This window comes from Manis pentadactyla, chromosome 5 (genome assembly GCF_030020395.1).
Source record: "Manis pentadactyla isolate mManPen7 chromosome 5, mManPen7.hap1, whole genome shotgun sequence".
Classification (NCBI taxonomy): Eukaryota; Metazoa; Chordata; class Mammalia; order Pholidota; family Manidae; genus Manis; species Manis pentadactyla.
In genome coordinates, this window is record NC_080023.1 from 156,001,531 (window position 1) to 156,026,309 (window position 24,779).

The following is a 24,779-nucleotide window of genomic DNA, read 5'->3' on the forward strand; positions in this document are numbered from 1 at the left end:
CAAACTAACCTAGCTTCATCTCCCCACAATCCTGAACACAGCAGCAAACTAGACACCACACTGTTTCATTTCCTAAATATTCCTTATGCTTTCCTATGTCCACCATTCCCTTTCTTCTCTCCTTAAAACTTGACTAGTTGCAATCTACCCTTTCACTTATTAAATTTTTTCATTAAATACTTCTGTCTCATCTCTGTATCATTCCACCTCCTATGTGCTGAAATTGTGTCACCCAAAAAGATGTGCTGAAGTCCTAATCCCCAGTGTCACAAAATGTGACCTAATTTGGAAATAGGGTCACTGCAGATGTAATTAGTTAAGATGGGGACATACTGGAGTAGGGCAGCTCCTTAATCCAAAATGACTTATTCTTTTTTTTTAATTTTAAAAAAATTTTATTAAGGTATTGTTGATACACACTCTTATGAAGGTTTCACACGAAAAAACAATGTGGTTACAATATTTACCCATATTATCAGGTCCCCACCCAAACCCCATTGCAGTCACTGTCCATCAGTGTACTAAATGCCACAGATTCACTATGTGCCTTCTCTGTGCTACACTGTTTTCCCCGTGACCCCCCACACCATGTGTCCTAAACATAATACACTTCAATACCCTTCTCCCTCCCAACTGACCTATCCTCCCACAACCTTCCCCTTTGGTAACCACTACTCCCTTCTTGGAGTCTGTGAGACTGCTACTGTTTTGTTCCTTCAGTTTTGCTTCATTGTTATACTCCACTAATGAGGGAAATCATTAGGTACTTGTCTTTCTCTGCCTGGCTTATTTCACTGAGCATGATATCCTCCAGCTCCATCCATGTTGTTGCAAATGGAAGGATTTGTTCCTTTCTTATGGCTAAATAGCATTCCATTCTGTATATGTACCACATCTTCTTTATCCATTCATCTACTGATAGACACTTAGGTTGTTTCCATATCTAGGCTATTGTAAATAATGCTGCAATAAACATAGGGGTGCATATGTCTTTTTGAATCTGAGAACTTGTATTCTTTGGGTAAATTCCAAGAAGTGGGATTTCCCGGGTCAAATGGTATTATTTCTATTTTTAGTTTTTTGAGGAACCTCCATATTGCTTTCCACAATGGTTGAACTAGCTTACATTCCCACCAGCAGTGTAGGTCAGTTCCCCTTTCTCCGCATCCTCGCCAGCATTTGTTGTTCTTAGTCTTTTCCATACTGGCCATCCTTACTGGTATGAGGTAATATCACATTGTGGTTTTAATTTGCATTTCTCTTATGATTAGTGATGTGGAGCATCTTTTCATGTGTCTGTTCGCCATTAGAATTTCTTCTTCGGAGAAGTGTCTGTTCATATTCTCCACCCATTTCTTTTTTAATATCGTTAATGTACAATTACTTGAACATTATAGTTACTAGACTCCTCCTAATACCAAGTCCCTCCAACATACCCCATTACAGTCACTGTCCATCAGCGTAGTAAGATACTATAGAATCTGCCTTTCTCGTGTCCCCCCCACCTACATTATGTGTGCTAATCGTAATGCCTCTTTTTCCCCCTTATCCCTCCCTTTCCACCCATCCTCCCCAGCCCCTTTCCCTTTGGTAACTGTTAGTCCATTTTTGGGTTTTCTGAGTCTGCTGCTGTTTTGTTCCTTCAGTTTTGCTTTGTTCTTATGCTCCACAGATGAGTGAAATCATTTAGTACTTGTCTTTCACCGCCTGGCTTATTTCACTGAGCATAATACCCTCTAGCTCCATCCATGTTGTTGCAAATTGTAGGATTTCTTTTCTTCTTATGGCTGAATAATACTTCATCGTGTATATGTACCACATCTTCTTTGTCCATTCATCTACTGATGGACACTTAGGTTACTTCCATATCTTGGCTATTGTAAATAGTGCTGTGATAAACATAGGGGTGCACATGTCTTTTTCAAACTGGGCTCCTGCATTCTTAGGGTAAATTGCTAGGAGTGGAATTCCTGGGTCAAATGGTATTTCTATTTTGAGTTTTTTAAGGAACCTCCATACTGCTTTCCACAATGGTTGAACTACTTTACATTCCCACCAGCAGTGTAGGAGGGTTCCCTTTTCTCCACATCCTCGCCAGCATTTGTTGTTCCTAGTCTTTCCTGTTTTGGCCATCCTAACTAGTGTAAGGTGATATCTCATTGTAGTTTTAATTTGTATTCCTCAGATGATTAGCGATGTGGAGCATCTTTTCATGTGCCTTTTGGCTATCTGAACTTCTTCTTTGGAGAAGTGTCTGTTCACCTCCTCTGTCCATTTTTTAATTGGATTATTTGCTTTTTGTTTGTTGAGGTGCATGAACTTTTTATATATTTTGGATGTCAACCCCTTATCGGATCTGTCATTTATGAATATATTCTCCCATACTGTAGGATGCCTTTTAGTTCTGTTGATGGTGTCCTTTGCTGTACAGAAGCTTTTCAGCTTGATATAGTCTCACTTGTTCATTTTTGCTTTTGTTTCCCTTGCCCAGGGAGATATGTTCATGAAGAAGTTGCTCATGTTTATGTCCAAGAGATTTTTGCCTATGTTTTTTCCTAAGAGTTTTATGGTTTTGTGGCTTACATTCAGGTCTTTGATCCATTTCAAATTTACTTTTGTGAATGGGGTTAGACAATGATCCAGTTTCATTCTCTTGCATGTAGCTGTTCCAGTTTTGCCACACCATCCTTTGAAGAGACTGTCATTTCCCCATTGTATGTCCATAGCTCCTTTATCATATATTAATTGACCATATATGTTTGGGTTAATGTCTGGAGACTCGGTTCTGTTCCACTGGTCTGTTGCTCTGTTCTTGTGCCAGCACCAAATTGTCTTGACTAGTGTGGCTTTGTAGTAGAGCTTGAAGTTGGGGAGCAAGATCCCTCCCACTTTATTCTTCCTTCTCAGGATTGCTTTGGCTATTCGGGGTCTTTGGTGGTTCCATATGAATTTTAGAACTATTTCCAGTTTGTTGAAGAATGCTGTTGGTAATTTGATAGGGATTGCATTAAATCTGCACGTTGCTTTGGGCAGGATGGCCATTTTGATGATATTAAGTCTTCCTAGTCAAGAGCATGGGATGAGTTTCCATTTGTTAGTGTCCTCTTTAATTTCTCTTAAGAGTGTCTTGTAGTTTTCGGAGTATAGGTCTTTCACTTCCTTGGTTAGGTTTATTCCTAGGTATTTTATTCTTTTTGATGCAATTGTGAATGGAATTGTTTTCCTGGTTTCTCTTTCTATTGGTTCATTGTTAGTGTATAGGAAAGCCTAAGATTTCTGTGTATTAATTTTGTATCCTGCAACTTTGTTGTATTCTGATATCAGTTCTAGTAGTTTTGGAGTGGAGTCTTTAGGGTTTTTTATGTACAATATCATGTCATCTGCAAATAGTGACAGTTTGACTTCTTCTTTACCGATCTGGATTCCTTGTATTTCTTTGTTTTGTCTAATTGCCGTGGCTAGGACCTCCAGTACTATGTTGAATAACAATGGGAAGAGTGGGCATCCCTGTCTTGTTCCCGATCTTAGAGGAAATGCTTTCAGTTTTGCACTGTTCAGTATGATGTTAGCTGTGGGTTTTTCATATATGGCCTTTATTATGTTGAGGTACTTGCCCTCTATACTCATTTTAATAAAACTGAGAGTTTTTATCATGAATGGATGTTGGATTTTGTTGAATGCTTTTTCTGCGTCTATAGAAATGATCATGCGATTTTTGTCCTTCTTTTGTTTATGTGGTGGATGATGTTGATGGATTTTCAAATGTACCATCCTTGCATCCCTGAGATGAATCCCACTTGATCATGGTGTATGATTCTCTTGATGTACTTTTGAATTCAGTTTGCTAATATTTTGTTGAGTATTTCTGCTTCTATTTCATCAGGGATATTGGTCTGTAATTTTCTTTTTTGGTGGGGTCTTTGCCTGGTTTTGGTATTAGGGTGATGCTGGCTTCATAGAACGAGTCTTCAAGTATTCCCTCTTCTTCTATTTTTTGGAAAACTTTAAGGAGAATGGGTATTATGTTCTCTGTATGTCTGATAAAACTCCGCGGTAAATCCATCTGGCCTGGGAGTTTTGCTCTTGGGGCATTTTTTGATTACCGATTCAATTTCTTTGCTCATAATTGGTCTGTTTAGATTTTCTGTTTCTTCCTTGGTTAGTCTTGAAAGGTTGTATCTTTCTAGAAAGTGGTCCATTTCTTCTAGGTTTTCCAGCTTGTTAGCATATAGTTTTTTGTAGTATTTTCTAATAATTCTTTGTAGTTCTGTGGGGTTCGTCGTGATTTTTCCTTTCTCATTTCTGATTCCACTGATGTGTGTAGATTCTCTTTTTCTTTTTATAAGTCTGGCTAGGGGCTTATATATTTTGTTAGTTTTCTCAAAGAACCAGCTCTTGGTTTCATTGATTTTTTCTATTGTTTTAATCTTCTCAATTTTATTTATTTATTATCTGATCTTTATTATGTCCCTCCTTCTGCTGACTTTAGGCCTCATTTGTTCTTCTTTTTCCAATTTCAATAATTGTGTCTTTAGACTATTCATTTGGGATTGTTCTTCCTTCTTTAAATATGCCTGGATTGCTATATACTTTCCTCTTAAAACTGCTTTCACTGCGTCCCATGGAAGTTGGGGCTTTGTGTTGTTGTCATTTGTTTCCATATATTGCTTCATCTCTATTTTGATTTGGTCATTGATCCACTGATTATTTAGGAGCATGTTGTTAAGCCTCCATGTTTGTGAACCTTTTTGCTTTCTTTGTACAATTTATTTCTAGTTTTATACCTTTCTAAGAAGTTTGTTGGTAGAATTTCAATCTTTTTGAATTTACTGAGGCTCTTTTTGTGGCCTAGTATGTGGTCTATGTGGTCTCTTTGGAGAATGTTCCATGTGCACTTGAGAAGAATGTGTATCCTGTTGCTTTTGGGTGTAGAGTTCTGTAGATGTCTGTTAGGTCCTTCTGTTGAGTGTGTTGTTCAGTGCCTCTGTGTCCTTATTTTCTGTCTGATGGATCTGTCCTTTGGAGTGAGTGGTGTGTTGAAGTCTCCTAAAATAAATGCATTGCATTCTATTTCCTCCTTTAATTCTGTTAGTATTTGTTTCACATATGTTGGTGCTCCTGTATTGAGTGCATATATATTTATAATGATCATATCCTCTTGTTGGACTGAGCCCTTTATCATTACATAATGTCCTTCTTTATCTCTTGTTACTTTCTTTGTTTTGAAGTCTATTTTGTTTGATACTAGTACTGCAACACGTGCTTTTTTCTCCCCGTTGTTTGCATGAAATATCTTTTTCCATCCCTTAACTTTTAGTCTGTGCATGTCTTTGGGTTTGAGGTGAGTCTCTTGTAAGCAGCATATAGATGGGTCTTGCTTTTTATCCATTCTATTACTCTGTGTCTTTTGATTGATGCATTCAGTCCATTTACATTTAGGGTGATTATGGAAAGATATGTACTTATTGCCATTGCAGGCTTTAGGTTCATGGTTACCAAAGGTGCAAGGTTAGCTTCTTTACTATCTTACTGTCTAACTTAACTCACTTGTTGAGCTACTATAAACACAGTATGACAATTCTTTATTTCTCTCCCTTCTTATTCCTCCTCCTCCATTCTTTGTATGTTAGGTGTTTTTTTGTTGTTGCTCTTTTTGTGCTCTTTTGTGTTTCCTTTGACTGCTTTTGTGGGTAGTTGATTTTATTTTTTGCCTTTAGTTAGTATTTGATTGTTCCCTTTCTGTGCTGTGATTTTATTTTCTCTGGTGACATCTATTTAGCCTTAGGAGTGCTTCCATCTAGAGCAGTCCCTCTAAAATATCCTGTAGAGGTGGTTTGTGGGAGGAAAATTCCCTCAACTTTCGCTTGTCTGGGAATTTTTAAATCACTCCTTCATATTTAAACGATAATCGTGCTGGATACAGTATCCTTGGTTCAAGGCCCTTCTCTTTCATTGCATTAAATATATCATGCCATTCTCTTCTGGCCTGTAAGGTTTCTGTTGAGAAGTCTGATGATAACCTGATGGGTTTTCCTTTCTCTCTCTGGCTGCCATTAATACTCTGTCCTTGTCTTTGATCTTTGCCATTTTCATTATTATGTGTCTTAGTGTTGTCCTCTTTGGGTCCCTTGTGTTGAGAGTTCTGTGTGCTTCTGTGGTCTGAGAGGCTATTTCCTCCCCCAGTTTGGGGAAGTTTTCAGCAATTATTTCTTCAAAGACACTTTCTATCCCTTTTTCTCTCTCTTCTTTTTCTGGTACCCCTATAATATTGTTCTGTTTTGATTGGTCACACAGTTCTCTTAATATTCTTTCATTCCTTGAGATCCTTTTACCTCTCGCTGCATCAGCTTCTCTATGTTCCTGTTCTCTGATTTATATTTTATTAATGGCCTCTTGCATCTCATCCATTGTGCTTTTAAGTCCTTCCAAAGATTGTTTTATTTCTGCATTCTCCCTCCTTAGCTCTTGCATATTTCTCTGCAAGTCCATCAGCATGGTTATGACCTTTATTTTGAATTCTTTTTCAGGAAGATTGGTTAAATCTATCTCCCCAGATTCCCTCTCAGGGGAGGATGTCTGGGTTAGTCTAGTCTGTATCAAATTCTTCGGCCTTTTCATATCGATAAAGGTAGTCGTAGGCAGCTGGCACATGTGTCAGCTGGGAGAACTGAGTCCCTTTCCACTTGCTCTTGGCCTTCCTTTCCTGGGAGAACGGTGACCCTAGCGGCTTGTGATGGGCAGTTGTGCGTAGACGGGGTCTCTGATTCTTGCCTGGCCGCTGTGGAGTAAGCTCCACGTGGTTGCTGTGGGCATGGTCGCTTTTAGGCTACTGCTCCGCTATGGCGGCGTCACGCCAGAGGGGGTATGGGCGGACGGCTATTTATCACCGTGAGGGGCCTTAGAGCTGCCCTGCCGCCCCGGAGGTTAGTGCACCCAGTGTCCCTGGGATTTCCAGCTGGTGGGCTGAGTGGGCTGGGACACTTCCATCTAGCTGTGAGGCCCCTGTCCTTTTAAGACTTTCAAAAAGCATTCGCTTTTCTTTTGTCCCAGGGGCACTGGCTGTGGGGACCTGCTCACAGATTTTACTGTTCCGTTTCCCTAGTATCCAGCACACCACGCACTGTATGTCTGCGGTCCCAGTGTGGATGACTAGGGCTGGGTATTTAGCAATCCTGGGCTCCCTCTCTCTCCCTGCTCCAACTCTTCTCCTCCCACTGGGCGCTGGGGTGAGGGGTGCACTCTGGTCCCGTTGGGCCATGGCTTCTATCTTACCCCCTTCGTGAGGCACTGGGTTCTCGCAGATGTAGATGTAGCCTGGCTGTTGTCCTGTATCTTCTGGTCTCTCTTTTAGGAATAGTTGTATTTGTTGTATTTTCAAAAATATATATGTTTTTGGGAGGAGATTTCCACTGTTCTACTCACACTGTCATCTTGGCTCCTCCCTCTTCTTTAGGGTTTTTTATGTACAAAATCATGTCATCTGCAAATAGTGACAGTTTGACTTCTTCCTTACCCATCTGGATGTCTTTTATTTCTTTGTGTTGTCTGATTGCCGTGGCTAGGACCTCCAGAACTATGTTGAATAAAAGTGGGGAGAATGGGCATCCTTATCTTGTTCCCAATCTTAAAGGAAAATCTTTCAGCTTCTCGCTGTTAAGTATAATGTTGGCTGTGGGTTTTTCCATATATGGCCTTTATTATGTTGAGGTACTTGTCCTCTATACCCATTTTGTTGACCTCTGCCCATTTTTTAATTGGGTTATTTGCTTTTTCGGTGTTGAGGCATGTGAGTTCTTATATATTTTGGATGTTAACCCCTTGTTGAATATGTCATTTACAAATATATTCTCCCACACTGTAGGATGCCTTTTTGTTCTGTTGATGGTGTCGTTACACAGAAACTTTTTAGTTTGATGTAGTCCCACGTGTCCATTTTTGCTTTTGTTTCCCTTGCTTGAGGAGATGCGTTCAGGAAGAAGTTGCTCATGTTTATATTCAGGAGACTTTTGCCTATGTTTTCTTCTAAGAGTTTTACGGTTTCATGACTTACATTCAGGTCTTTGATTCACTTCAGGTTTACTTTTATGTATGGGGTTAAACAATAATCCAGTTTCATTCCCTTGCATGTAGCTGTCCAGTTTTGCCAACACCAGCTGTTGAAGAGGCTGTCATTTCCCCAATGTATGTCCATGGCTCCTTTGTCGTATTTTAACTGACCATATACGCTTGGGTTTATATCAGGGCTCTCTATTCTTTCCATTGATCTTTGGGTCTGTTCTTGTGCCAGTACCAAATTCTCTTGATTACTGTGGCTTCGTAGTAGAGCTTGAAGTTGGGGAGTGTAATCCCCCCAGCTTTATTCTTCCTTCCCAGGATTGCTTTGGCTATTCTGGGTCTTTTGTGTTTCCATATGAATTTTAGAATGATTTGCTCTAGTTTGTTGAAGAATACTGTTGCTGTTTTGATAGGGATTGGATTGAATCTGTACATTGCTTTAGGCAGGATGGTCATTTTGACAATATTAGTTCTTCCTATCCACGAGCATGGGATGTGTTTTCCATTTATTCTTATCTTCTTTAATTTTTCTCATGAGTGTCTTGCAGTTTTCAGGGTATAGGTCTTTCACTTCCTTGGTTAGGTTTATTCCTAGGTATTTTATTCTTTTTTATGCAATTGTGAATGAAATTGTTTTTCTGATTCCTCCATGTGCTAGTTCATTGTTAGTGTAAAGGAATACAACAGATTTCTGTGCATTAATTTTGTATTCTGCAACTTTGCTGAATTCAGATATTAGGTCTAGTAGTTTTGGAGTGGATTCTTTAGGGTTTTAATGTACAATATCATGCAAAATGACTTGTTCTTATAAGAGGGAAATTTGGATACAGATACAGACAAACTTAGAACACCATGTCACAATAGAGGCAGAGATTAGAATGTTGCATCTGCAAACCAAGAGACACCAAGAGTTGATGGAAGCTACAGAGAGGCAAGTAAGGATTCTATCCAAAGTGTCACAGGGAACATGGCCCTGCTGACACCTTAAATTCAGGTTCTAGCCTCAACAACTGTAAGAGAATAAATTTTTGTTTTAAGTCACCCAGTTTGTGGCAGTTTGTTACAGAAGCCCTCATAGACTAATACACCACCTTTTCCATGAAGCCTGCCCTGATCATGTAAGTAGGAGTGATTGCTCTTTCTCTTCTGAATTTCCATAGCAATTACTGTCTCATTTAAAACATTTACACTCCTACCACCTCTGCTTTTCACTCCCCCAGATGAATTAGTTTCCTGGAAAGTTGAAACTATTCATCAACTGTATATACCTCTCAACACTGGTAGGCAGTCAATATATACTATCATAATCACATTTTTTCTCCACACTTAATTATTCTGATCTCAATGCTTCTGAATGAGTCATCCCCACATATGCTGAAGAGTAAAACACAATCTAAAAGAATTCAGATGGAAGCTCATCTTTAGGAAGCATTTCTGGATTCAAATTTATTCTAGTTATATCAATATATTCCACACTGATATGCACATGTATGTATATGCATTACTGCTATAAGCTAATGGCCAAGAATGTTTAACAAATCCATTATTGAGGGTCTATTGATTTGTCTCTTGATAAGTTTAGTTATATACTTGTTAACTTAAAATCTCCCACTTCTATTGGCATTTGGTAGTTAACACAGTGTCTTTGAATTTTTCCAAATGTTTCAATTTTTTAAGTCTGTATTTTATAGAAGGGACAGTCTTACTTCAATTTAACATCTTAAATTATGGCAAGTGACTCAACCTAATGACCAATATCCCTCAGTAAAATCCCAAACAGGAATCTGATTCACAAATTTGCAAATATAATTGATTGTGAACTCAGGTTTGAACCGTGAAGGTCCACCTATATGTGGATTTTTGTGCAATAAATGCAGTACAGTAAAATTTTCTTCTCTCTAGCTTACTTTATTATAGGAATACAGTATATAATACATATAATACAAAATATGTGTTAATCTACTGTTCATGTTATCAGTAAGGCTTCTGGTCAACAGTAGGTTATTAGTAGTTAAGTTTTGGGGGAGTCAAAAGTCAACTGCGCAGGGAGTCAGCACCCCTAACCTTTGTGTTGTTCAAGAATCAGCTGTATTTCTTCCTGTGAGAGATTGCTGCTGTCTGGTCTTTAGGAAAGGTACATAAATGGTATTATGAAACTAATATTCAACAGGTTCAATATTAGTAAAGAAATTCATCAACAGGAAGTTTTGTGTCTCTGCGTGTGTGGAGGAGGTGGTAGTGGCTTGCAGCTGGTTAATTCTAAACACAAACCTAAATATCTACTCTATGTATGATACCCTCCGAATCTAGTGATCATTAATATTGTTAACCGGCAGAGTTTTTCCCCCAGCTTTAGTGAGATATAATTGATAATGACATACAACATCTGTAAGTTTAAGGTGTGCACTGAGATGGATTCACATATATATCAAAATGATTACAGCAATAAAGTTAGATAATGCATTCATCCCATCAAATAATTACCATTTCTTTGGTGAGTGGTGAGAACATTTAAGATCTCTTTTAGTAACTTTCCAGTATATACTACAATATTGTTAACTATAGTCACCAGGCTGTGCACTGGATCCCAGGAGCTTATTCACCTTATAATTAGAAGTTTACCTTTTGACCAACATCTTCCCACTTCCCTTACCCCCATTTCCTGAACCACCATTCTACTCTGTTTCTGTGGGTTTGGCTTTTAAACTAACATAGTTAATATTAACTGATCATTAGTATTCTAACTGATATAGGATATAATTCTTCACAAGTTAAAGAAGATGTGGTTGTGGCCTTTTGTTTTACAGGGTTTATATACAAAATATAGCTTACCACCAAATTCTAGGACTGCATTACTCCCTCCAACAAAGCCATATTATTCCATTTACGTACACATCTCTCTCTATATATATATATACACTTCTAATTGTTTATTAACTCAGTAAATGCTTATTGAGCTCTTAGGCAGCTACCTTAAGTCCTACTGGAGTAAAACGAGGTAGAAAAATATTAAAATTTTAAAAATAACAGTGCCAGACAACACACAATAGGTAGGCACTGGAGCTGAAGGGAGGGAGAAAGTACACACAGACACAGGACTAGCCCTCAAGAAGCACTAAATCTAGTGAGAAAGGAGAGTGTAAACTAGCTCCGTATCTCTCCTTTCTCTCCAAGCTATTCCTATGCTTCACAGTCAGGCTTACTCTCCTAATGTACAGATTTCATTATATCACTGTATAACTAAAAACTCTTGATGACTACATAGTCAACTTAAGTCCAAACTTCCCTGCCTGGAACTGAAAAAGATTCAGAACCTTTCATGTTTCGGCTGTATCATATGCAGAGACTAAGAACACCAGCTTTGGAATTAGATTGCCTAGACTCAAATTCTTTCTCCATCAATTGTTAGCTCTCTTCCTCAGTTTCTTTATCCATAAAAAGGGATAATAAATAGTCCTATCTAACATAGTTGTTGTGAGGATCAAATGAAATACTACCTATGAAATGTCTGGCATGTTATTTGGCAAATGGTATGCCTGCAAAAAATATGAACTACTACTACTATGGCTGTTTTTCTGTCTCCATTTCCAACCTTACCTCCAACAACAGCCCTGTAACAATCCTATTCTCCAGGCAAACTGGACTCTTTACTGTCTCTCAAACACTCATCTCTATGCTCATGCTTTCACTCAGCCTGTAAGATACTGTCTCATCTCCAAGTATTAAGATTCTAACTTAGGATTCTTGGCAGTCCCTCACATAGGCCACCTCTGTCAGGTACCATTCTGTTATCCCAGCTCTGTAATACATTATATAAACCCACATGACACTTAAGCCCTGTTGATGCATCTTTGTATTCTGCAGAGTTCTAGCCCAATGTACACTACAGGGCTCAATAAATGTTTGACGAATGAATTGCTGTGTTTTCTCTCTCTCATCCAACAGCTCTCCTGAAAAATAGCTCCACACCACAAGTAAAATGAATTCTGTAGTATTTCATAAAGCTGGCCAGCTAGTTTTCTTCCATCAATGTGGTAATCTCTTAGTAGTACCCAGCACATAGTAGATGCCTAAATAATCAGTGATTTGAACTGAATTTTATCTCATCTTTAAATTTTTAAATTTTGATTATCATTTTATTCATTATGATCAAGTATGACTCAGCCTTAGAAAAAGATTTTGGTTGTTACCTGCCCACAAACTCTTCTGTCAATTTTCTGTTCATACTGACTTTATCTCAACATGTCACTGACTGATTTAGAAGAGATAATATTTAAACCTTCAGTAAAGTAAGAACCAGAAAATCAAATGCCTACAGGGTGATAAAAGTAAGTAAAGCAAAAGAGTAGTGAAGACTGAAGAAAACTAGGAAACATCACACCTAACAGAAGCTTTAGCTTCTATCATATTGATATGGGAAAATATGGGCTTGGTGTTGACAGATCTTCCAGTTTTTCAAGATAAGTCAGAAACTCAGCTGGTTAGTTCCATCCCAGCAGGAAATCTAAAGCAGCATTTAAAACTAAGCAGCAACTTGGAAGCATCTCCTGCAACACTTGGCCTAGCTCTCAACCATTCTGTTTTGACCAGATTCCATCCTCAGCAGTGTGCAATTCTTTGACCTGCAAATTAAATTGACAACTGTTTTAAGTGTGTTGAGCCTTTCCTCTGTGTCAGGTGCTGGGAATCATAAATGAACAACTACCAAATAAGAGATAACATTATTAAGCATTTTCTAGGTGCCACACTCTTCTACAGGTTACATGAATTAGCTCATTTAATCCTCATAACAACCTTATGAGATATAAAATATCATCCTTATTTTAAAGATGAGGAAACTGAGGCACAAAGAGGTTACACAACTTGTCTAAGGTCACACAATTAGCAAGCAGTGGAGCTGGAATTAGGACTTCAGACAGAATCCATCAAAAGAGCACACAACTTGAAAAAAAGAGCCATTCAATAAATGGTGCTGGAATAACTGGTTATACATAGGAAAAAAATGAAACTGGACCCTACCTCACACCACTCACAAGAGGCAAATCCAGGTGGATAAGAAAGCTAAACATCAAAGGCAAAACAGTAGAGACTCAAAAAGATAATATAAGGAATAACCTCAAAATCTTGGGAGTAGAAAAGATTGATAAATTTAACTTTATAAAAATTCAGAACTTCTTAACAAAAGAAGCTTAGGAGTAAAAAGAGTAGCAACAAGCTGGGAAATGATATCTGTAATACATATAACCAAATGAGCATTAACAAATGGAAAATATAAAGAAATCTTTTGAAAAAGACAACCCAATTAAAAAATGGCAAAACAAGACCCAGGATGTTCTAAGCTGTGAAAACCTGGCACCCCACAGTTGCCACATAGTTGGGCCCCAGAACAGTAAACTTGGCATCACTGGCCAATATGAAATATTTAAGGGTTTATGTCATACTGCAAGTATACAGAGCATAGGGGACCCAGACAGAAGAACAAAGCCAAGATGATTATTCTCTATCATATAGGAACTAGATGAAAAGCCAGAAGTTGAATATGCAACACTAAGACACATAGATCAGAGACTGGCAAGCATCTTTGGTAAAGGGTCAAGTGGTAAATATTTTCAGTTTTGCGAGCCATATATTCTATGAAATAACTACTCAACTCTGCCATTGGTAGTGTGACAGCGACCAAAGACAATATGTAAATGATAAGTGTGCCTATGCTACAATGAACATAGTATACTTACCTAAACAGGTGGTAGGCTAGATTTAAACATGGGCCATAGTTTGCTAGAACCCGACACAGATGGTTGTAATTTTCCTACACTCTAGAAATACTTTCCTGGTCTTTCCCTGCCTTTATATTTTTTTGTTTATTTTTTATTTTGGAGTCATTAATATACAATCACATGAACAACACTGTGATTACTTGATTCCCCCCCATTATCAAGTCCCCACCACACACCCCATTACAGTCACTGTCCATCAGCGTAGTAAGATGCTATAGAGTCACTACTTGTCTTCTCTGTGCTATACTGCCTTCCCCGTGCCCCCTTCCCACGGTATGTGTGCTAATCGTAATGCCCCTTATTCCCCTTATCCCTCCCTTCCCACCCACCCTCCCCAGTCCCTTTCCCTTTGGTAACTGTTAGTCCATTCTTGGGTTCTCTGAGTCTGCTGCTGTTTTGTTCCTTCAGTTTTTGCTTTGTTCTTACCCTCCACAGATGACTGAAATCATTTGATATTTGTCTTTCTCCATCTGGCTTATTTCACTGAGCATAATACCCTCTAGCTCCATCCATGTTGTTGCAAATTGTAGGATTTCTTTTTTCTTATGGCTGAATAATACTCCATTGTATATATGTACCACATCTTCTTTATCCATTCATCTACTGATGGACACTTAGGTTACTTCCATATCTTGGCTATTGTAAATAGTGCTGTGATAAACATAGGGGTGCACATGTCTTTTTCAAACTGGACTCCTGCATTCTCAGAGTAAATTGCTAGGAGTGGAATTCCTGGGTTAAATGGTATTTCTATTTTGAGTTTTTTGAGGAACCTCCATACTGCTTTCCACAATGGTCGAACTACTTTACATTCCCACCAGCAGTGTAGGAGGGTTCCCCTTTCTCCACATCCTCGCCAGCATTTGTTGTTCCTAGTCTTTCCTGTTTTGGCCATCCTAACTAGTGTGAGGTGATATCTCATTGTGGTTTTAATTTGCATTTCCCTGATAATTAGAGATGTAGAGCATCTTTTCATGTGCCTATTGGCCATCTGAATTTCTTCTTTGGAGAAGTGTCTGTTCATATCCTCCACCCATTTTTTAATCGGCTTATTTGCTTTTTGGGTGTTGAGGCGTGTGAGTTCTTTATATATTTTGGATGTTAACCCCTTGTCGGATATGTCATTTACAAATATATTCTCCCATACTGTAGGATGCCTTTTTGTTTTGTTGATGGTGTCCTTTGCTATACAGAAGCTTTTTAGTGTGATGTAGTCCCATTTGTTCACTTTTTAATTTTGTTTCCCTTGCGCAAGGTGATGCATTCAAGAAAAAGTTGCTCATATTTATATTCAAGAGATTTTTGCCTATGTTTTCTTCTAAGAGTTTTATGGTTTCATGACTTACATTCAGGTCTTTGATCCACTTTGAGTTTACTTTTGTGTATGGGGTTAGACAATAATCCAGTTTCATTCTCTTGCATGTAGCTGTCCAATTTTGCCAACACCAGTTGCTTAAGAGCTTTCCCTGGCTTTTATGTCTGCTGACACTTAACCTCTGATTTTCTTAAGTAAAAACTACACATTTGACAGCTTCACAATGGTTTCCAAAAGTCTACTACTCTACCAAAAAAAAGCTCTTAGTAGTGACAAATCTCACCTCATTTTACTCTCACCTTTTTAAAAAACCTCTCTGACAGCCACCATCCCAAACCAGAAATCTAAAAAATTCTCTCACCATTCGCAGTGTCAATAATCAACATCTGAACATTCTAACTGTTCAATGCTTACAGCCTCTAGTTCACGCCCTCAATACTTCTTCCCTACTCTCCAGTCCACCCTCCTTCCAAAGAACATCCTTATGTCTCCTAAAAATTAAACCTTGTCATACACTCCCCTCCTAAAAAACCCTGAATGTCTCCCTATCGGCTAAGGATTCAGTCCAAACTCCTTGTAAGGTCCTTCATAACCAGTTTGCAAACAACCTTCCCAGTTTCACCTCTGACCACTCTTTCACAAACACACACACTATGTATGCTCCAGCCACATTCAGTTATGTCCCCTAAAAACACCCTGGCAAGCTCTTCTCTCCAATTCTCCATCTGACTAACTCCTCTACCTTTCAGGACACATCTCAAGTGTCCCCTCTTCCCAAAACTTTCCTGATTTCCAAAGACAAGCCTACCTCTGTGTCCTTACAACTTTTGATAACTCTCCTTTGGCATTTACCATCCCAAACTATCATTGTTGATATGTCCACTTCTCTCATGGGACTGAATACCCAAAGTGAATAGACTGTGCCCTTAAAGACCTTTGAATACTCAAAAGCCTAACCTAATGCTTGACATTATGCAATAGACATCTTAGTGCACAGTAAACATTTGCTGAATGGAAGACATGCCTGGTGGTAGGAGAAGGGTTTAACCTGGGATCATAAACGGGAATCCACAGAGAGAATTCAAGGAGAGTCTGTGAACTTGCATAGGAAAAAAAAATTACCCCTTTATTTTCACTAACCTCTAAAAGTTACCATTTTCTTCTAATGAGTGTAGGCAACAAACATGCTAATATTAGCAGTATCTGTGACTTATGTGATACAGAATCACAGATATCTTTATATCATATTACAGTTGTTGCAGATATCTTAAAGTATTATTTAAGCTAATCACTTTATAATTATCAGACTTTTTACTAGATCTGAACTCTTAAGGTGCTCAAAAAGAAGTATATCTATATTACTACATCACAATTTGTGTATTTGGTAACTTTATTTCAATAATTGGTTTTCTTTGTAATCCAACATATTTTGTGTTACACAATTAAAAATATTCTGAGAGGAGTTCATAAGCTTCACTAGATGCTCAAGGGGTCCATGGCACAGACAAGGTTAGGCCTTCCTGCATAGAAAGACCCAGAACAAATGAACCATGGTGCTGTATGTTGCATTGAATGTATCTTGAAAATCTTATTGCTATGAACATCCTCATAGCCTTTTTGTTGAAAATCTCTTTTGATTACAGGAGCCCTGGAACTACTATATCATGCCTGATCTGCATAGTTTCTCTAAGAACTCTTTCATAGCCCATGTTAACTTTCAACTCTTCTCTGTCTCGCTCAAACTTCAAATAAAGTTTGACCATGATAAAGATCCTGGGTCTCTACCATTGTTGGCTGTTATCTTTTTAGGCTTTTTGTGTCCCTTTGATATAAACACCTAGAAGGAGCATCTCTTAAAACTTTATAAAGTTACAAGTCAAAAGGATCCTGAAGATAACTTCTTTGCACAAATGAAGGTAGGCTAGAAATTATCAAATAGCTGGTTACCTATACTGGTTTGTATCCCCCTCAGTCTGTGTACTGAGAAACTCATTACAAAAACAAAATAAACAGTTCTTTGATATATGTTGCCATGCTTGTTTTCTCCCAGCTAACAAATTCCTCTAAGGCAGTGTGCTGAATGAGGAGGCAGCAGGCCTGAGTTCCAGTACCCCTCTGCTACCAACTTCAAAGATCTTGAGAAGTCAACTTTACCTTTCTACGTCTAAGCTAAAATCACTACATGATCTTAAATTATTACGTGATCTCTAAGACCCTTGCAGTTTTTACACACTCTTCTCTACAATTTTTACTTGTTTCAATAACGCCTTTCTGATGACCTCCCCAGGTGACCCTGCTTTTAAAAACAGTGGGCTGTCCCCTTCCTGGGAAGACACCTTGGGTCACCGCCCACAAACAGCCCGGTCCCTCCTTTTAAAGACACACACAAACTCCCTAAGTTGATGGGAGGCTCTCTCTTCTTGCCAACCAGCTTTCCACTCTCTGCACCCCAGTTGCTGGTCAGCTCCTGCATTCAAACCTCAGTCTCCCTTTTCCTTCTTCCTCATCAAAGCCCTCCTTTTATCTGTTACTCTACCTAACAGGGAGTGGAGGATTCTGGGGGCACATATGTACTCGGTCTCTTGGGAGTTACACAGACTTGCATTCAGCCCTGCGACTCGGAGGACTGCCACAATCTGACACCCGCGTCAGCACCCTTTCTAATCAACAACCCCCGACCTCAAAGAACTGTCCCAGCCCTGACAGCCTGAGCTCGGACCCCACGCCCCGCCGGGTCCTACCTGCCCTAGGATTCCGACCACCGCCCATTGCCTTGCCTAGCTCCAAGCCCGGGCACCCCAGCCCCGCGCACCCCGACCCCGGCTCCGTCCGCCCCCACTGCCCCCTCTCCGCGGCGACCCCGGCCACGACCCCGGGCCCGGCTCCCGCCAGTTCCTCGGGCCTGGAGCGCCACCCCGTGCAGACCCCGGCCGACCCGGCACTCCCTCGGCTCCCCAGACCCCGTGTCCCGCACCCTCCCCAACCCCGGCCGACCCCACTCCCTGCAGCACCCCCGCCCGCAGGCCCGGGGCCCGCTCCCCAACATGGCGACGGGGACACGGGCGGGCGGGGCGGCTCCGGGCAGGGCCCGCACAGGGGCCTTGCTCCACGGCCGGCCGGCGCCATTTTCCCGCGCCGAGCCCGGGCGGCGCCTCCTTCCCGTGGAGCCAGCCGGGCTGGGTCCGCGGACGCTCGGCGGGCCCACCCCTTACGGACCCGCGTCGCCGTCAACTCACCTGAGCGCGGCCCCAGCCCTCTCGGGCGGGCCTCGGAGCGCTGGCCCGGGCCGTGCGTGCCCGCGACCCTCCGTGTGTCTGTCCGTCCGTCCTCGCGTGCACCCGTCCGTCCGGCCGTCGGCGCCCGGCCGCCAGCAGCCCGACCCGGCAGGGCCTCAGGGAGCCGGCGGGGAGGGGGATGGGCCGGACCGGGCCGGGGAGGGAGGGGGAGGGAGGGCGAGAGGGAGGGAGCGCGGGAGGGGGCGGGGCGGACGGGGGCGGGCCCCGGCCACGTGACAAAACGTCCCCGGGAGCGCGAGGGGGAGCGCGTGCCCGTTCACTTGGGTGCAGTGCTTAGTATCGGGGTGTGATGGGTCTCCTGTCTCCAGGCGTTGTAGTATGTTGCCTGTGACTCCAGCCTCCACTTGAGTCACTCACTGCACACAGCCTTATAGGAGCCGTCTGTCAGAGTGTCCTTGGGCAAGTCAACTCTCCAATCCTCAGTCTATGCAAAGAGGAAATGATGTGAATACACATTCTCCAAAGACATACAAATTGCCAATAAAATAAGCACATGAAAAGACATTCTATATCACGAGCTGTGAGGGCAATGCAGATCAAAACCACATGAGACCACTTTACACCCATTAGGATGGCCTTATGAAAAACAAAATCACAAGTATTGATGAGGATATGAAGGAAGTGGAACACTTACGCATTGCTGGTGGCAATGTAGATGACCGCAGCAACTGTGGAAAACAGTTTACAGGTTCCTCAAAAAGTTAACACAGAATTACCATCTGATTCAGCAATTCCACTTCTGGAATTAACCCAAAAAAAGTAGAAGTAGGGACTTGAACAGGTATTCACACACCTTTGTTCATAGCAGCATTATTCACTAGTCAAAAGGTGGAAGCAACCCAAGTGTCTGTCGGAGGGTTAGATAAACAAAATATGGTATATACATACAATGGAACATCATTCAGCCCTAAAAAGGAAGGAAATTTAGACACACGCTACAACATGGGTGAACCTCGAAGACATTACACTAAGTAAAATAAGACAGTCACAAAAGGACAAATATGAGTCCCCTCACTGGAAATTCCTAGAGTAGTCAGAATCATGGAATCAAAATAGAACAGTGATTGTTAAGAACTGGAAAGATTGGGGAATGGAGAGTTACTGTTTAATGGTGCATAGTTTCAGTTGGGGAAGCTGATAGAGTTCTGGAGGTGGACGGTGGTGATAGTTGCACAACAATGTGAATGTACTTAATCCCACAGAGCTGTGCACTCAACAACAGCTAAAATGGCAAAGTTTATATTATATGTATTTTACTACAATGTTTTTAAAGTGCCAGAATCTGAGCCACTATCATTTTTTAAACTTGTTATCCATGTCCTTGAACTGAAGGTCAAAGGTTTTCCTGGGATTAGCAAGGATGCAGGGAGTTAGGAGCCAGGGACCTACTTGGGCACCTACATGTCCTGCAGGTGAAAAGAGCAAAAGTATGGGCAACATGAATATTTTTTGCCCACAGGAAGGGAGCAAAGGAATAGAAACAGGCCGTGAACTGGCATTGAGCATAGCATAGTGATTTACAAGACTGGACCCTGAAGCCCAAATACCCAAATTCGGATTCTAGGTTTACCACTTACTAGCTATGTGACCTTGGGCAAATCTAACCTTCTTGTTATACAGATGAGGCAACTGGAACAAAAAGTGAAGAATGACTTGTCCAACAGGGTCCAAAATATTTTCTCTTTTATTTTCTTTGTTTTTGATCCTTTCATGTTTTTATTTTGCTTTGTATCCCTAATAACCTGTAAGCTCCCCAAAGAAGGTATTTTTGTAATATCATCACTTATAATTTAACTTTTTGGTGCTTCAGTTGCCTCTTCTGCAATATACAGATAAGAGCACCTTACAGATGAAGAGTAGAGGGATAAAATGAATTAATAGATATAAAATATTCAGAAGAGTGACTAGCACTTATGATGGCCTCAACAAACAGCAGATTGACAGAGGCTGCTGAAGAGGTTACCAGGCTGTTTCACAGGATGTTTTGAGCAAGAAAAGCAGCCCTAAGACATTTAGGATCTTCTGGATTCAGACTTGAGTAAAGAAAAAGCAAATCAACTTTTCTTTGATATGAACAATTTTGTTAGCATGTATTTGAACTTCTATTTTTATATGTTTGTCCAAGTGAGTTTAAGCATTATGATGGTAAGATTGATAGTGAATACTTGAACCATGTCTTTAAGAACAACATCAAATAGGAAAAAAATGAATGAGCATCAACACTCTCCTGTATGCAGGGTTCATCATAACAGTGCCAAATGACAAAGTTACCACACTTAGTTGGGCAAGTTGTATGTTGCAGGGGGACATCATCGCATCTAAGTGGTTACTATCACTGATAGACATTGTAATTTATAACTTTATTGTGATAATTCATCAGTAGATGGCAATAAAATGCCTTGTTATTATAAAATAAGCTCAATACTTTTCAGACAATAGGAAATAAAGTGCCTTGAAGAAGGATCGCTTATATTTTGCATAAAGGCTTAAAATGGGCAAGCAAAGGCTTGCTCTTAAGGAAAAAAAATTGAAAAACAGTGATAACTGCACAATTGAAAAAATTCAACAGTATCAAGAAGTGACAAAGGAGAAATATTCTTAGGACTTAACCTGTTTTCAAAAATATTCTGAAATATTAAAACTTTTTATTTGAGTATAACATAGAGACATAAAATACACAAATCACAAATATAAACCAGCATGAATTTTCACCAAGTGAATACAAATGTCTAACCAACATCCAAATCAACAAAGAGAACATCACCAGCCCTATAAAAGCCCCCTCATCCTTTTTCAGTCATTACCCATGCTCCTGAGGGTAAAAGATATCTTGACTTCTAACTCCATAGATTAGGCTCTCCAGGTGTTAAATTTTATATAAATGGAATCATATGGAATATACCCTTTTAAGCCTGACTTGCTCAATTTTATGTTTTCGAGATTCATCTATATTGTTGCATGTCATTGTCATTTGTTCCTTTTCATTGATGCATAGTATTTCATTATTTGAATATATTACAATTTATCCATTCTAATGATGATGAGCCTTTCAGTTTCCACTTGAGGTCTATTTTTCTTTTTTTGTAGATAATTATTTTTTATTGAAGGGTAGTTGACACACAGTATTACATTAGTTTCAGGTGTACAACACAGTGATTTAACATTTATATACATGGTAATTCTAGCTACCAGCTATCACCATACAAAGTTGTTACAATATTTTGACTATATTCCTTATGCTATACATTACATCCCGGTTACTTATTTATTTTACAATTGGAAGTGTGTACTTTTTTTTTTTGAGAGGGCATCTCTCATATTTATTGATCAAATGGTTGTTAACAACAATAAAATTCTCTATAGGGGACTCAATGCTCAATGCACAATCATTAATCCACCCCAAGCCTAATTTTCATCAGTCTCCAATCTTCTGAAGCATAACAAACAAGTTCTTACATGGAGAACAAATTCTTACATAGTGAATAAGTTACATGGTGAACAGTACAAGGGCAGTCATCACATAAACTTTTGGTTTTGCTCATGCATTATGAACTATAAACAATCAGTTCAAATATGAATATTCGTTTGATTTTTATACTTGATTTATATGTGGATACCACATTTCTCTTTATTATTATTATTTTTAATAAAATGCTGAAGTGGTAGGTAGATACAAGATAAAGGTAGAAAACATAGTTTAGTGTTGTAAGAGAGCAAATGTAGATGATCAGGTGTGTGCCTGTAGACTAAGTGTTAATCCAAGCTAGACGGGCAATAAAACATCCACGGATGCAGAAGATTTCTCTCAGAACAGGGGGGGTGAGGTTCTAAGCCTCACCTCTGTTGATTCCCAGTTTCTCACCTGATGGCCTCCCTGCGACTGTGCCTGTCTTAGGTTGTTCCTCCCTTGAGGAATCTTACCCATCTCTGGCTAACCAGTCATCTTCTGGGGCCATACAGGGAAATGTAAAGTTGGTAAGTGAGAGAGAAGCCTTATTGTTTGAAAAGGTTAGCTTTTTACTTCTTTGCATATTTATGCCCTGTGGCTTCTATGCCCAGCATTTGTCTTGAGGTATCTTTACCACTTGGAAGAATTATGATACTCGGTAAATTCGATATGAGGCACGAATTCTATTTAAGGGTTGTAATTAGGAAGGAAGAAGAAAAGCTATAGAAGTAGCAGGCGGAAGAAAACTTGGGAAGATTGATTATTTCTTTGACATATCTTCTTGTAGAGTAACTTCAGCATGTATTTGAGGTCTATTTTTAATAGTACTACTATGAACATTCTTGTACATGTCTTTGGATGAACATGTCTACAATTTTCTGCCAGATACATACCTAGGACGAGGATTGGTAGGTCACAGAGCTTGCGTGTGTTCAGTTCTTGCTGATACTGTCAAATTTTATGCCTTTTTAAAACAGCTTTATTGAGATATAAGTCACATGGTATGCAATTCACTCATTAAAGACTATGATTCAATGGTTTTTAGTACAGTCACAGGTTCAACCATCACCACAGTCAATTTTTAGAACATTTTCATCACCTTAGGAAGAAACCCTGTGCTCTTTAGATACAGCCCTCCTCCCACCAACCCCCCTTTCCCAAGCCTTAAGCAACCACTAATTTGTCTTCCATCTCTATAGATTTGCCTGTTCTGGGTATGTCATATAGATGGAATCATACAATATGTGACCTTGTGTGTCTAGCTTTTTCACTTACCATAATGTTTTCGAGATACAGTGGTGTAGCATGTATCAGTATTCCATTCCTTTTTATGGCTGAATAATACTGCATTGATGAATATTCCACATTTGTTTATCCATTCATCCACTGATGGACATTTGGGTTGTTTTCACCTTTTGGCTTCTGTGAATAGTGCTATGAACATTCATGTACAACTTTTTGTTTTGAACACCTATTTTCAATTCTGTAGGTTATATCAGGGAGTGGAATTGCTGGGTCATATGGTAATTCTGTTTATTGAAGAAATGCCAAACTGTTTTCCACAGTGGCTACACCATTTTACATACCCACTAGGAATATGTTAGGGTTCCATTTTCCCCATATCCTCACCAACTCTTGATTTTTCCTTTTTAAAAAAATTTTTAAGTTGTTATTATAACACTCATGGGTGTGAAGTGGTATCTCATTGTGCTTTTGATCTGTATATCCCTAGTGACTTAGGATATTGAGCATCTTACCATGGACTTACTGGTCATTTGTATATCTTCTTTCAAAAAATGTCTACTCAAGTCCTAGTGCCCATCTTTTTCTTGGGTTATTGAACTGTAAATGTTCTTCATATATTAGAAATAGTAAACCCTTATAAGTGATTGAAAACATTTTCCTCCTTTTTTTAGGTTGTCTTTTCACTCTCCTGAGTGAAAATTGTCCTTTGATGCACAAAAGATTGTAATTTTGATGCAGTCCAATTTATTTCCCATCATTATTGTTGCTTGTGCTTTTGGTGTTATATCTAAGGAACCATTGCCAAATCCAAAGTCATGAGGATTCACTCCCATGTTTCTTTCTCAGAGTTTTATAGTTTGAGCTTTTATATTTAGGTCTTTGATCCATTGTGAGTTAGTTTTTGTATGTGGTATGAGATAAGGGTAAAACTTCATTCTTTATGAATGAATGTCTATGAAATATCATATTTTATGTAGATGTTCAGTTATACCAGAACGTTTACTGAAGGGACTATTCTCTCTCCATTGAGTGATCTTGGCACACTTGCCAAAAATCAATTGACAGTAGATATATGGGTTTACTTATGGACTTTCAATTCCATTCTACTGATACACTGACCCTCATGCCAGTACCACACTATTTTGATTACTGTACATTTGTAGTAAGTTTTGAGATCAAGAAGCTTTTTATCTTAGCCAAGATATGAAGGAACTACCCCAAATAACCAATAAGAAGCAAATGGTTGTATCATTGAGTTATGTGAGGCATGCAAGAATATCATGAAAATTCTTTAAATTTCCAAGCTTCTTATTTTTTCATTTCGTAGTCAGCATAAGTTCAATTCTCAATATCAGGTGAATTTTATGTTTTCTACAGTAGATAGAGTGTAATCTAAATAAAGTAAAAGTGATTAAGAATATAAAGTCTTACAGAGCAAGGATCTTATCTGTCTTCATCAGTGTTCCCAGTACCTCAGGCAGTGCATGGCACAGAGTATATTTAAGAAAATATTTATGGAATAAAATATAGTATTTTACATACTGAGTGATGAAACCAATTTTCCAAGATATAATAATTTTGTTTTAGTATATAAGAATTTTTCCATTGAATAAATCTTCTATTCAAAGTTGTCACTATTTGTA

General features: G+C 39.4%; 1 protein-coding gene across 8 annotated transcripts in view; it reads right to left on the reverse strand.

Moving 5' to 3' along the window:
- Nucleotides 1–18,622, reverse strand: part of NCOA6 (nuclear receptor coactivator 6) — a 136,777-nt gene extending 118,155 nt beyond the window's left edge. For 4 of the 8 annotated variants that reach the window (XM_036902510.2, XM_036902509.2, XM_036902513.2 and 1 more), the window contains exon 1: nucleotides 18,384–18,622. The gene's annotated coding sequence lies outside the window, so the exon portion shown is untranslated. The remainder of the gene's footprint in view (nucleotides 1–18,383) is intronic. The other 4 variants (XM_036902506.2, XM_036902507.2, XM_036902512.2 and 1 more) reach the window with 1 other exon arrangement.
- Between the last annotated feature and the right edge of the window lie 6,157 nt (nucleotides 18,623–24,779).